General features: G+C 39.4%; 1 pseudogene; it reads right to left on the bottom strand.

The window, feature by feature from the left end:
• Nucleotides 1-10,595: 10,595 nt before the first annotated feature.
• On the bottom strand, nucleotides 10,596-14,489 carry LOC141490172 (calumenin-like; annotated as a pseudogene).
• Between the last annotated feature and the right edge of the window lies 1 nt (nucleotide 14,490).

The following is a 14,490-nucleotide window of genomic DNA, read 5'->3' as shown; positions in this document are numbered from 1 at the left end:
GTATTTCAAGTCCATCCAGTCTTGTCATTGGTCCTCTGGAATAGGGGTTGGGCTTTGCATTGACTTCTTAAGTCTTTCAAAGTTTTAACATCTTTTACAAAGACTCAAGCTGTTTCTAAAGGAAAACCAAGTCCAAGTTGAGGGAAAAATATTATTTTATCTAAAGAGAGCATTAGGGTAGCAACCAGAGCAGTTCTTCTCTTCCCCATGTTTTGACAACATTGGGGAAATGATCTGTTAAAGAAAGGAAGAAGTCTTTGATTATTCAGTTAATAAACATCTTTTATTAAATCTTTGATCAGGCTGAAAGAAGAATCCTTAGACAGATGGCTAAACAGGACTGAATGGTTTTAGGAAAGAGATGCTCAAGGGAGAGACATCAGTTAAATGCTGTTGGTTTTTTCAAAACTCTTGCTTAATCTTTGTCCCTGTTCAATCTAGTCTATAGAGTGCCTTTATCCTTGAACCCTATAAATTGTAATATGAAAAAAAGATACTCAAAAACAAAATAGATTTGTAACCCTTGGGATTTTCTTTCAGCAAATTGGCTCAGAATCATTTAATTAATGCATTTATCTCTGGCAGATCTGTGCCTAATACAGATTTATTCTTCTTCTGTACTTTAATTTCCAAATGCATTCTTCCCTATTCCCCAATTCAGAGAGCAAAAAAAAAAAAAGAAAAGAAATAAGACTAGGGAAAGGGAATGCCAATGGAAAAAAAAGGGGAGCAGTTCTCATCTCATCTTTGGGAATGAAGTTTGATCATTATAATTAGAGAACAACAGATTTCAGCTTTTCTGGCCTTGAATTCCACAAACATTGTTTTAATTATGTAAGTTTTTTTCCTGGTTCTTTTCCCTTCCCTCCACATCAGTCCATATTAGTCTTCTCATACTTCTCTGTAATATTCACAATGATCTTTTTGTTTTGTTTTGTTTGTTGTTTTGTTTTTTTTTCACAATGATCTTTTCTTACAGCTCAATAATACCCTACTAAATTCATGTGGCACATGCTGTTAAGGCAGCAAGAATCTACTTTGTTTCCAGTTTTTGTTACTTAATATGAAAAAGGCTACAGCAAATATTTTGATGAATGTGTATACTTTCTGGCTTTGACATTGCTGAGACAAGATCCCTGACAAATTCCACTAGTTTTAAAGCAGAAGGCAACAAGTTTGAGACTACATTCTTAGAGATTGGAGAGACTAACCCTAATAACTTCTTCACTGAGAGGATCCTTTCTTTGTTCCCCTATTCTCCAATGTATCTTGGAACTCAACTGACTGAGAAGGGCACTGTATTTTATCTAGAGTAACTGCCTATTCAGTCTTCTGGAGCCTGATGTGGCTTTGCAATCATTCCTCCTATCAGCTCCACAGATATGTCATCAATATAATGACCTATTTGGGTTCCTAGAGTTGATGCCAGTTTTCCTAGGTCCTTCCTGTGCTGGGCATGACAGGTACAAATGAGAGTATACTGTGACCTCATGAAAGATAGAACTTGTTGTGGAATAATAAAAATAGTAATGTTAACAGCTAAGATAAACACAATGTTTTAAGGTTTGCAAAACTTTCTACATACATTCTCTCATCAAATCTTCAAAAACATCCCAATATAGTAGCTATTATTTTCCCTATTTTATAAATGAGGAAACTGAGTCTGAGAGAAATTAAGTAACTTGTCCAAACTCACATAACCAATATCAGGGGCAGGAAGTGAACCCAAGTTCTCTTTGCTCTCAATCCAGTACTTACTCATTATATCACATTGCCTAATCAAGATTAGCTGGCCCAGAAAAGAAGCTCTTGGCCAGATGGGGAATTCCAAGTCAGTCCCTATGGACCTTAGAAATGTGTGTATAATAATTTTCATGGGTTACAACATTATTAGGCTCATAGAGATTGTGCCTCAATATGGTTTTGTGTATAAAAGGATAAAAAATTGGGCCCAAAGATTTTTTTTCCCTTGATGCAAGAGTCGAGTCCATCTTTTTAATGCCTGAGAAATAAAGGAATATTTACTTCAAAAGATTTTTAAAAAGTAATACATACTCTCAGACATGTGGGAAACATAATCTTCCTACTTGTCCTATACCTTTGGTGACTGGCCTCCCAACTTAGCTAAATTCCCATAGCTCAGAGTCCCAGGTTCAAATCCAATATTCACCTTGGGGCCAAGTCCCAGGTACCTTGACTTCAGGGTTGCCACACGGGGCTGGCTAGTTACAACATGCGGCCTGCAATCCTGACTCCAAAGTGGACATGGCTTGAACTGTCATGCTTCATGGCACCTGAAACTGAGAACATACAAGAAAGAAGCACTATACCCATTTCTCAGAACTGGGATAAAAGAGAGGTAGTTGGGGGAAGAGCAAGTCCCTCCACTCTCACCAATTTAGTTCACCAATGTGTTTACACTGGACAAAGCAGATAGGAGCCTCTGAAAGGACCAAACAAAGGAGACTGCCCTCCCTGCCTCTCCCCACTGAGAGTGGGCAACTCAGCTAGGTCTATTGGGCAGGCTCAAAACTTATCCAAAGAACTCTGGGCTACGCCTGTATCCTCCCAGCAATGGCAAGACAGGAATGTGGCAATCTACAGAGAATGTAAAATCAGTTATCACACAGAGACCAATGGAAAGGATGCCATGGCAGGTATGAGCAGGCTACAATCTCTGACCAAAAAACATGAGGAAAAGATGTCATCGGGGAAGTGTGTACTGAAAAGAGAAGACAGGATTATATATACAAGGAGAAGGGATGTTCTTAAGCGGAAAGATCAAGTGCTGGCACTTCCTCAATTTCAGGAGAAAGAAAGGAGTGCTACTCATAACTGGGGATGAACTGCTGTCTGGAACTATGGGAAGACATAGAAAGGAATTATACAAGTGAAATCCACATGGATGGGTTGTTACTTGCATCATTGGAAGGAACATCCAAATGGAGATCACAAATCCACTAGAATATTTTTGGTCTTTTGTCATGCTTTCTCATGGTTTTTGTTTTTGGGGGGGGGGGGGGGTTTGGTTTGTTTTTTAGGTTTCTGCAAAGCAAAAAGGGTTAAGTGACTTGCACAAGACCATACAGCTAGGTAATTATTTAGAGTCTGAGGTCCCATTTGAACTCAGGTGCTCCTGACTCCAGGGCCGGTGCTCTATCCACTGTACCACCTAGCCACCCCTCATGTTTTCCTCAGATAAGTCTCTTGTCATCCTCCATTCTTCAATGGCTTTCTTTCCTGGCCATGTAGATGAGTTGTTTTCTGAGATAGTTGTGGTGCCAAAGAATTGGAAATCCAGTAAATGTCCTTCAGTTGGGGAATGGCTTAGCAAACTGTGGTATGTGTATGTCATGGAACACTATTGTTCTATTAGAAACCAGGAGGGATGGGATTTCAGGGAAACCTGGAGGGATTTGCATGAACTGATGCTGAGTCAGATGAGCAGAACCAGAAAAACACTGTACACCCTAACAGCAACATGGGAGTGATGTTCAACCTTGAAGGACTCACTCATTCCATCAGTGCAACAATCGGGAACAATTTTGGGCTGTCTGCCAAGGAGAATACCATCTGTATCCAGAGAAAGAATTGTGGAGTTTGAATAAAGTGCAAGGACTATTCCCTTTAATTTAGAAAAATAAACAGATAGCTTATTGTCTGATCTTGTTACCTCTTAGACTTCTCTTCTCTTTAAGGATATGATTTCTCTCTCATCACACCCAATTTGGATCAAGGTACAACATGGAAACAAAGTAAAGACTGACGGAGTGCTCTCTGTGGGGGGGAGGGGGAGGGAAGCAAGGTTGGGGGAAAAATGTAAAACTCAAATAATATCTTTAATAAAAATAAATTTAAATTTAAAAAAAGAGATAGCTGTCTGACCAAGGGAAGGAAAATGGATATATATTTGGAAATGAAAGTCATATAGTTTTTAAAATATCAATAAAAATGCAAGAACAAAAACAAAGCATAGGTCTTTGGAGCTGGAAGAAACCCACTAATTTACCTCCCTCATTTTGTAATCGAGAAAACTGAAACCTAGAAAGCTCAAAGAAATGAAGAGTACCTCAAAAGATCAAGCTGCATCAATTGATATAGTGCCTTTTTAAAAAACAGAGAAAAAAAGAAAGATGAAAATATTTCAAAGGAAAATGTTAGTTGTTGTTTAATCATTTTTCAGTTGCATATGATTCTTAGTGACTCCATGTTGGGTTTACTTGGCAAAAATACTGAAATAGTTTGCTGTTACCTTCAGCTCATTTGACAGATGAGGAAAGTGAAGCAAATTGGATTAAGGGACTTCCCCAGGGTCACAGAGCTAGGAAGTATCTGAGGCTGGATTTGAACTCTGGTCTTTCTGACTCCAGACCTAGTGCTCTATCCACTGCACCACCTAGTTGTCCAAAATTATAATATCTGATTCTATTTAAAAGATGAGAGGATATTATAATAAACAGGATAGGAGAAATTATACAAAATTATAACATGTTTTTAAATATTTTTTTAAAATTCTTATATTGAGACAATTATTAGCCTGGTCTTTTTGGTATTAAGTAAATCATTCATCCAAGGTCCCCCTAGTAGGAAGTGTCATGGGATTCTAGATCTAGACCTTGAAGGGGCTTTATAAGCCATTGAGCCCTTTCATTCTACAATGGTGGAAACAGGTTCAGAGAAGGTCATTTGCAACTTACCTAAAGATCAAATAGTTCATAGATAGCAGAGTCAGAATTTGAATCCAAGCCTCTGGTTTCCAAATCTAATTCTCTTTCTAACTACAAAATTATCACCATTTTTTTTTTCATTTTAGTGATTCCATTTAGTGATTTCCCAAGGCCACTTAGAGGAAGAACTGTCTCTTAAGGTTTCCAGGTATATTAGTCACCCATGTCCCGGCATCTAATAACTCCAAAAAGTACACATATCTCTCCATTCCCCCCTAGTTATACATAAAACTTCTAAGTCTCCTTGAGGGAGCAAGGTGCTTGGGGCAGGGCACAATCTTTTTTTTCCAGTTGGGCTCTGGACAAATGAGTCAGTCTCCCCTTTCCTACAGCCTGAACGTCTTTAATACCTGAAGGCCAATGCTTTTTGGGATTTAAACCCAGACACGGGTCAGAATTCTTGGTTTAGACAGGCAGCATCCCTAACTTTCCTCCCATTTTCTGCAAAGTTTCTGCCAAGTGGGGAAAATCAACTTCCAATGTTTCTACCTTTAGAAATCTTTGAATCTAAAAGTCACAGATGACATTTAAATCGGGGAGGGGATGAGGGGGAAATAGAGGAGCAAATGTTTCCTTTAAATCTCATCCATGTAGCTGCATCAAAGTCAATTGCAACATCTCCTGCTGGCATTCCTTATCCCCTTAACAATACAATAATTATTGCTGATAATAACAATTAGCTTTAATAAATCACCTGATTTGTCACAGACAGTACGCTAAGCACTCTTCATATACTAATTCATTTGATTCTCACAACAACCCTGCCAGGTAAGTGCTGCTATCATTCCTGTTTTACAGATGAGGAAACTGAGTCAGATAGCTGTTAAGTGACTTGCCCAAGGTCTCTCATCTAATAAGTGTCTAAGGATAGCTCCTTTTTTCCCTCAGTACCTCTACCTCCTAGACTTCTGGAACTGCCTGAAGGAATTCCCACACCTCCATTCCCTCTCTGGTCTTTAATAATTTTGGCTGCTTCAAAGCTTTCCTCAAAATTGCCTCCCACTAGTTCAAAGGACCAAGGGGTCATAATTATAGAGCTGGAAGGACTCCTGGAGCCATTTAGTCCAACCCTTTTATTTTACATTGAAGAAAACGAAGCCCAGGGAGATAAAATCACTTCTTGAATAGCATTTAGAACAGAAAGTACTTCAAATATCATTTAGTTTGACACCTTCATTTTGTTTTCCTATGTGTCATATGTATTGTGTGTATACATGTTGCTGTCATCATACTTCATCCTTTGTAATCCTATGTATTTTATTCATGCATTTATTCTAAGAAGGGATCCAGAGGGTTCACCAGACTGCCCAAGGGATCCCTGACACAATGAATTTCCACTTTAAAGCCTTCTTAAACAGATAATTCAGTCTCCAGGTAAATGGAATACATTCTTCCTATTCAACATTAGATAGTCTCTGTTCCTGGCCATGGAACCCTCATTTGAGCATTTTCTGCCATTCACCTGGCCCTGAAGAGCTGAACAAATAAATGCATGTGATTATTTCATTTCTTCTCTCCTCCCACAAGCTTCAATTCTTTGATTTGGTCTTTCCAGTTTGAAAAAAGTAGCAATTGGAGTGTTTCACCCTCTCTTGGTCATCTAGTAAAATGATACCTTCTTGAGGTGGCTCAGTTGTACCAGATCTAAAACTGTCGTACAACACAACAATCATCAAAACTATTTGGTCATAGTTAAGAAATAAGTGTTGCGTCAGTGGGGTAGATGAGGTAGAAAAGGTACAGAAGCAAATAACTATTGCTTAATAAATCCAAAGATTGCAGTTTCTGGGATGAAAGCTTACTATTTGACAAAAACTGTTAGCAATGACAGCTGACAGAAAATAGGTGTAGGCCAGCATCTTATACCATATACCAAGATAAGGTTAAAATAGGGTCATTATTTAGACATAAATGGTGATACCATAAGCAAATTAGAAGAGCAAGGATTGTTTACCTGTCAGATCTTTGGAATAGGGAAGAATTTAGAACCAAACAAGAGATAAAAGAACATCATGAAATGCAAAATGGATCATTTTTATTACATTAAATTAAATCTTGCCCAAACAAACCAATGCAACCGAGATTCAAAGGAAAACAGAAAGCTAGGAAACGAATTTTTACAGAAACTATCTAAGATAAAGGTCTCATTTTGCAAATTTATAGAGAGATGAGTCAAATTTATAAGAATACATGTCATTCTTTAAATAAGTAGTCAAGGAATATGAATAAGCAGTTTTCACTTGAAGAAATTAAAACTATTTATAGTCATATGAAAAAGTGCTCTAAATCACTATTGAGTTGAAAAATGCAAATTAAAACAACTCTGAAGCTCCGTTTCCTACTGATCAGATTGGCTAATAAGACAGAAAAAGAAAATAACATTACACCTTCTTGCCCATGCTCTGGGGCTATGGGTTCTCCATCCCTTCTCTGATCTTATTCTAAACATTTAGAGGCAGTTAAGTGGTATAGTGTATAGAGCACTGGCCCTGGAGTCCAGAGGACCTGAGTTCAAATTTGACCTCAGACAATTAATAATTACCTAGCTGTGTGATCTTGGGCAAGTCATTTGCCTTACAGAAAAGCCCCCCCCCAAAAAAAATCTTTAGCACTTTTCACAAATATTTCAGAGCTTGAATCTTTGTCTGAAGGACATCCTAGGGATGACTTCATAGCCTGCAGAGAGTTCTCCCTAACAATTCAGGCCCCTTCCAAGATGACTGACTACTTCAAATCAAGGGATATATGCTCTTTCCAAGAGTCACTATTTTCCTTGTGACTTAGAAAAAAAGCTATAATAGAATTTGACCTTTCTTGATTTTCCTTTTTATGTGTATTGTTTCCCTGGAACTTCCATACAAAAATGTGGCAATGATAAGAGATTTCACCCCTTTTCTCTCCTCACTCAGCCACCCAGGAGCTGAGAATGATCCCTTGCATGAGCCAGTAACACAAGGCCTAGTCAGAACTGAGAAGATGCAGGGACCTCTGACTTCTGACCATCTTAGGCCGTCATTTTGTTTTCTTTTCAGAGTACAGGTCAGAGTCTAGTGACCCTGACATTGAATTTTCCCAACTTTAGGAATTACCTCATGAGTTGAGAGTTTCCAAGTCTCAGCATTCCCCAAAGATAAATCGTATATGAGTTAGAGAACCAGCCTTCCAGATGATTTTTTTCAGTAATGTATCATTTGGTGAAGGAAGAAGACTGCTCCATTAGCTAGAGATCCAAGACCATGTCATAAAGGACCCAGAGAATGGGAACCTGCTAGTCCTCCATAATACCTGTTAGTTGTTCAGACAGCACCAATGGAAGAGGAATGAATCAAAATTGACTTGAATTGGCTGAAGGTAGAAGGACAACAGGTTTTATTTTGTTAAGCATTCCCTTTCTTAAGAGCAGTTTAAGGAATCCAATGGGTCAGGTGGGAATGAAGGAAAAGGCCCTAGGCCCTAGGCCATGACCTAGGAATAGCCTAAGCAAATCTGCTATTTTTTAAAATGAAAATAAACAGTCTTATGGAAGAACAGATAGGAATAAGTTTGCATTACAGAATACAAAGTTGGTTTAGTGACCCCAAAATTGCTCACTTGGAACACAAAATATATTTTCATAAGAAGAGTCTATCTCCACTTAAGGTCCCTCAAAAGATATAGTGTTGTATGAAATAGGGAAGAAGGGAGTCTGTAGAGCTGAAAAAGAGCCATTTCTCTGTCTATATTTCACTAGAAAATATAAAGTTTTTTCCCCCAAATTCCCCTTCTCTAAGAAGGGTTGGCAGCCTGCTTAGCCAGTAAAGTTTTATTTTGGGGGTGGGAGTGGGCAATGGCATTCATATCACGGGGACTCTGCCCGGAAAGTCACCTGTTGGGATGTTCCCGTCTCCTCTAGCTCCTTAGCTGCATCCAGGACAATCCCCAGTTGTCCTAATTCTGGCCACTGGACCCAGATGACTCTGGAGGAGAAAGTGAGGCTGGGGACAGCATGGTCTCCCCTCACTCAAATCCAATTCATGTACTTATCACGGCATCACCTCCCCGATGCCATGATCTTCTTCAAGAAGGAAGGACAAAAATCATCACCAATTCCTTAACTGATATTGACTGAGGCCTGGGCAGTTTTCATCCAGGAGAAAGTAGGAATAAGAGATTTCTATTTTGAGATATGAGAATCCCTGATAAATTAGGCAGCATATGGTTTTAGGAAGTCAACCCAAAAGACCATTGCAATTGAGATTTTCACTAATACTTTAAGAGGGAAATAAGATTCCCTTTCTTGCCTTAGAGTTGCCTCAGCAGCTTTCCTAACACATTCCATTTAAAAATATCTTACTTTGGGCTTCCATAAAAGAAATGCCTTCACTAATCATTTCTCTTACAAGTAAAGACACTTCAATGACATAATTAGAAAGGAACAAGTCATAACCATTTGTATTTTTTTTTTGGCATGACAATGAGGTTAAGTGACTTGCCGAAGGTCACACAGCTAGGTGATTATTAACTGTCTCAGGTCAGAATTTGAACTCAGATCATTCTGACTCCAGGGCCAGTGCTCTAGCCACTGCACCGCCTAGCTGCCCCGAGTTATAACTCTTTGAAGCAGAAGTCATTTGCCCAATGCTATCAGGCTGGTCTGGAGAGCATAAGCAGAGGGTCTATCACCCTCCTGCCTACTGGTAGCTCATTCAGAAGATAGTAAAGATGATTTCAGTAGCTATCATATAAGCCTACCCTGAATTTTTCAATAAGCTGATCTACTTAGATATAAGATAGACAGTGAAGAAATGTATCTACCTTTGTGGAAGGAAAAATCGGGGCGGCTGGGTGGCGCAGTGGATAGAGTACTGGCCCTGGAGTCAGGAGTACCTGAGTTCAAATCTGACCTCAGACACTTAATAATCACCTAGCTGTGTGGCCTTGGGCAAGTCACTTAACCCCATTGCCTCGCAAAAACCTGAAAAAAAGAAAAAGAAGGAAAAATCACACCTTTTATATGTTTGCTTTTCAAGCCACTGGTTGAAACCCCTTTTCAGTCAGTTGTACTTGTATGAATGAGGAAATGCAACTCCTTCAGTAGAACTACAACAGGGCAAGCCTGGCCCAGGCCAGTTTTACAAATAAGAACTCCCTTGCCAGGGACAGGATGAGGAAGGTCAGGTGCTAGAGAGTTAACTAGTCATAATGAACAGTTGGAAAATGTCATATTTTTAAGCAGACAGTACCAGAATATTGTCTCTTTGACATGATATACAGGGTACATTTTTTTCCCCTTCTCTGGGTGTTTCCTTATTGATCTTAGGCTTTACAAATGAGTTAGCTAAGTAAAAAGGACAAAAAGTTGTAGAAAAGTTTGGGGCTGGTGATGAACTAATGTGAGCCTGTGAACAGGAGGAGAGGATGGGCATCCATTTCCCATGCCCAAGCTGAAAACAAATTGAACTTGTTGCATATAAAACAAAATGAAATCTAAAAAAACAGAAGAATTATAATCAGTTTCTCATCAGAATGTCCCTTCTGTCCCTTTGAAAGGAGGAAAGGAGACAGAATATGTTTTACTGTTGTATTTTTTCACTGCTTTAAAGTTTGTAATACCAGTCTCAGTAGTGAAAACAATTTTCATTTGAAACCAGAAGCTATAAAAAATTACTTTAAAGAAAAATGGAGGGGCAGCTAGGTGGCATAGTGGATAAAGCACTGGCCCTGGTGTCAGGAGTACCTGGGTTCAAATCTGGTCTCAGACACTTAATAATTACCTAGCTGTGTGGCCTTGGGCAAGCCACTTAACCCCATTTGCCTTGCAAAAACCTAAAAAAAATTAAAAAATTTAAAAAAGAATTGTTTAAAAAGATGGATTTATTTGTTAGTGATTCAGAATTCATCACACTGTACTAAGGCCTCCCTGAAATCTATGATTCAGCTGCCCACAAATTGTACTTGTCAACAATCTCCTCCTCAGTGAATTTGCTGTCCTTGATCTTGACTGATTCATAAATCAAATGTCAGGACTTAGCTCCTACATAATCATAATCTGAAGGCAGAATTCAGTCTTTGGTTTCCTCTTTATCCATCTTTCCATCACAGTTTTTATCTAAGAATTTCACAAATTACTCAGGTTGGGTTTTCACCCACTTTAATTCATCAGCTGTTCCATCATGGCTATACATGTCTCCCATAAATTCTTCCATATGCACAAAACTATCAACATTCTTATCTATGTCCTCTCTTACTTCCCAAACAACTATATCTTTCATATAGTCATACCCTTCAGGATGAGTAAAGCAGTGAACTCTCCCTTTGTGGCAAAGAAATCTCCACCCTGTCATCACTCATCTTTCACCATCATTTTTTCATCGTTAAACCCATCCTCTGGGTCTGGATCACATAACATGTAGCCATAGGGATCATTTTCATAATCTTCCCCAAGAAACGAGGCCTTCCTCATTGAGGCCATGCTCCTTCCATTGTCATTTGACATCCTCATAAATTTAGCATTTTTGTGCAAATTTAATCCAGATTTTGAGTTCATTGACAGTGACAAACCCATCCTTGTTGCCATCTATTTTGCTTACAATCTTTCCAAGCCCTTCCTTGCTCTCCTCTGCTGTCAGTTGATCAACAGTCTTTGCCTCTTCTGCATCCAGGAATGCATCATGGTTAAGGTCAAATCATCATGAGGCTTGTCATGGAGCTGAGGCTCATGTCATTCTGTTTTCTTCCTCTCCATGGGTCTGCCTAAGGCACAGAGTAGACAAAGGAAAAGGCACTGAGAAACTGCTCCGATCCATGACTTAATCATATCACGCCAGCAGGGATAAGGTAGACCGTCGGAGAAGAGGAGTCTTAGAGAGGTCATCCTTTACCAGCTCCACCACCAACACTGCTTTAAAATAGCAATCTATGTTATCTTTTAGAGCTCAGGAAAAAAAAAAGGAGGGAATATCTTATTTTTCAGTAAGATTTTTCTACAAGATCCCTTTGAATAATCTCTCAAGTTATACCCGTAACTTAGAAACCCTTGAGCTACTCTTCCCACCTCCCCTCTCAGATTCCCAAAATACGACCTCATCTTCCCTCAGAATTCTAGAGAATGTCCTAAGAGTTCAAAGATGTCTTTTTAACACCATAGGTTCAAGCCACAACCACCAGTTACAATTAGTATCTCCCATATATCATCAATTTACCCAATGATTAATTTGAATCATCTCTTACAAAAGGATATTTATGAGAAGTTATAGCAAGAAGAAAAGTTACAAATTGTTTCCAAAAACTGGAAGCAAATTTTTCTTCTAACAGTCCTTGGAGAGAGTGGATTCAAATCCAAAGTGGCTACTACAAAGTGTTGGACAGGTAACTCTTTTGGGAAAACAGTGCTGCTACTCTCCTACAACTGGGCTAACTCCCCAGCACTGTCTTTCTCAGAGGTGAGATGAGAACTCATTTAGATCGACCACTGGCAAATCCCTGCCACAAAAGTCAGTCCAAGTAGGCTGTTAGTTTGACCACTTTTAGTACCTTTTGGAATGAATACTGTGCTCCAGATCAGCAGCCAATCAAAAGAGGCCTCTATTGTTCACATTCAGAGATAGGTTCCCCAAGCATCCATGATAGTTCATGCTTCTAGGACTGGGTCCTCATAGACAACCAGTCTCCCATTATATAGAAAATTTAATTTACATGAATTGTGTAAAAACACCCTGTGGACCCTTTGAGTTCAACATACAATTGATTATTTTTTAATTTTGTTTTTGTGGGGTGGCTAGGTGGCAGAGTGGATAGAGCACCAGCCCTGGAGTCAGGAGGACCTGAGTTCAAATCTAGCCTCAGACTCTTAATAGTTACCTAACTGTGTGACCTTGGGCAAGTCACTTAACCCATTGCCTTGCAAAAACAAGCAAAAGAAATTTTGTTTTTATTATGAACATTAACAAACAAATTCTTATGAAAAGCATATGAAATAGAGAATGACAATTAGGTTCAGCTCACATAAAGAATTATTGTTTGTTTTTCTCAGGAACTCAGTTCTCCCAGGATGGGAGAATCAACCTTTCCATCTTGTTCACTTGCTCTGGGCCCTGAGGGGTTACTACTTGGAAGGGAATTGAGGGGGTGGTGAGGAAAATCCCTGTCCTGCATCTCAGGTCTCTGAGTCAGGATTTCGGGGAGGACTGTGAGAGTCTCATGACCTGGAGTGGGAGGAAAGGGAAAGGTCTTCGGGATCTCCTGTGCCTTTAACTACATTGAACCGGATCTTCACTCATAATCACCGATAATCAGTATTTGCTTCTGGGTAACATTCTTGAACATTCAACTCTTCTTAGGAAAGTTTTGTTGTTGTTCAGTTGCTTTTCAATCATGTCCAACTCTTCATGACCCGATTTGGGGTTTTCTCAGCAAAGGTACTAAAGTGGTTTACCTTTTCTAGGTCATTTAGCAGATGAGGAAATTCAGGTTAAACGGGTTTAAATGATTGTCCAGAGTCACACAGCTTATAAATGTCTGAGGGTAGATTTGCCTGAGGAAAATGAGTCTTCCTAATTCCAAGTCCAGTGCACTATACATTATGGTATCCCCTAGCTGCCCTCTAGGAAAATTTTAAGGATCTTGCTTCTGGAGGTTAGGGTTAAGGAGTTTTTGATTTGGTTAGTGTTCAGAAACTGATTGATATTTGTTCAGAGAAAACTGAGAGGAGGGTGGAACCTGGATTCAAAGGTTGACTTGGCCTCTTGTGATCTGAGGTCTCAATTTCCTTGTCTTTAAAATCAATTTTTGGCTTATTAAAATCCCTTTGATCTCCAGGTCTATCATCCTACATAAATTATTTTGCAAACTTCAAGGGGCCATAGAAACATCAGCTTTATCATCATCATCATCGTCATCATCATCATCATCATCACTATTACTCCACCATCATTATCATCCTCATCACCACCACCACCATCATCATTATCATCTTCATCACCACTACCACCCCCATCATCCTCACCATCACCTTCATCATCATCATCATTTTCCCTAACCATAGACACTGAGAGGGGAGAGAGAAATCACCTGTAAAAGCATATTTCCAGTGGATCATTCAATATTACCCTTGTTCTGCCCTAGTTCACATTTCTGCTACATGTTTGGCTCATAAAAGCCTCAGACACAACTCTTTTTGAGGTTCTTGACACACTCTTCGTTTCACTCTTTTCTCTGGACCCCTCATCAAGCCCATCCTTGGTGGCATTGGGGAACCCTGGCTAACTCCTCCGCATCCTCTGGTGGCTTCTTAGCCAATAACTCCAAGAACTCCCCCGCTATTCTTGAGACATTTGTTGCTATGGTGGAAAGAGGAAACATTTCAAGAGAGTTAGAGATTCCATGAAGGCAGTGAATGTGCAGAATAGTGCTTAGGTAGCAACATGTAGGGGTGAAAAGTATGACTCATTAGGAGCTGGGAGACATATGACACCCACTAGCTACGTGTATGAGGGCGATTATTCCTCTTCTATGAGCCCCAGTTTCTTCCCCCATTAAATGGGAATAATAACAAGTCAGTTGTCACATAATTAGTGGAAAAACTAATGAACTTGGAGCTGAATTCAAATGGTGCCTCCTATATTTCCTAGTTGTGTGACCATTGTTAGAGTTGGGGCTTAATCTGGCACCAGAGGTAGGGAGTCCAGTGTTTCCACTGTTGGATAAAGTCAGGGAAATCTGGGTTCAAATCCCACTTCAAACAATCACAAACTGTAAGATAATGAGCAAGTCACCTCTCTGCATC

Source organism: Macrotis lagotis, chromosome 5, assembly GCF_037893015.1.
Source record: "Macrotis lagotis isolate mMagLag1 chromosome 5, bilby.v1.9.chrom.fasta, whole genome shotgun sequence".
NCBI lineage: Eukaryota > Metazoa > Chordata > Mammalia > Peramelemorphia > Peramelidae > Macrotis > Macrotis lagotis.
Note: the sequence above shows the minus strand (reverse complement) of the source record. Positions and strands in the feature narration are given on the sequence as shown.